Genomic DNA, 1075 nt, shown 5'->3' with positions numbered 1-1075 from the left:
TTATTTATTAAAATTATTAGAACTAATTTTTAAATATGTTTTTTTTAATTTACAAGTCTAATGATGATCAGACCCGGCCTCGACAGCGTCGTGGTCGTGGTGGTACGGGGAGCCAGTCTCGGGATTCCAGCCAGATTTAGGATTCCGCTTCGCCCCACAGCTACTACCATACATCTCCCTCTCCATTTTTCGCTTCTGCTCCTCTCGCTCCCCCTGCTGCACCCGCTCCTGCTCCTCCGGGTCCTCTTGGAGTGTTGAGTGTTGCGGAGTTGGTTTGACAGCCCGGTCGTGACCATCTTCCCTATCTCACTCCGTATCCACATGGACGGGGTCAAACATGGTAATTAAACGTATTTTTTTTCATTAAAATTTGATTCATTATTAATAATTTGTCGTTTGTTCTTTTTATTAGGTTCAACCGATCCGGGAACGGGATCAGCGCATGGATCAACCGTCTGATGTACTCGGCCCTCAACAAGGGACATCCGACTTTCACTGGTTTCCCTACCGAGAAGTAGCATATGTTGTTTCGTCAGTTTGCGGTAAGTATTCTAATTTTTTACTTATATTTTTAATCTTTAATATAAATTTTCTACTAATTGTGTTTTTTTTTTCAGCAAGAATTCAACTGGAATTCCGATGAGACGTTATTTATCTATCACCACTTCGTCCATAAAGTTATGGACAACTATGGGAATCAGATTCACGAGTGGAAGAAGAAGTGAGAAATCAACAAGGTTGTTTTTAATTTATTAAACAAATTTTTAATTTATTAAACTATTTTTTTATATATTAAACTATTTTTTTCTTATTAAAAGGTCCCAAAGTCGATAAACAACACGGTCTGGATGGAGTTGTGTGCGCATTGGGATAAGGAAGAGACAAAAGAAACTTCTTCCACCAACTCCACCAACCGTAGGAGCGGCCGTAAAGGGAAGGACATCTTCTAGCATAACTTGGATGCTCAATCTATTGCCTCTCTGGGGGATCGCACGGTAAGTTCAGCCGCTTTTTCTTCAATTATTTAAGTTTTGAAATTTTATTTTTTGTGCATTTCTTCTAATTTCTAATGTTT

This window comes from Brassica oleracea, chromosome C2, assembly GCF_000695525.1.
Source record: "Brassica oleracea var. oleracea cultivar TO1000 chromosome C2, BOL, whole genome shotgun sequence".
NCBI lineage: Eukaryota > Viridiplantae > Streptophyta > Magnoliopsida > Brassicales > Brassicaceae > Brassica > Brassica oleracea.
This window is presented reverse-complemented; position numbering follows the sequence as displayed.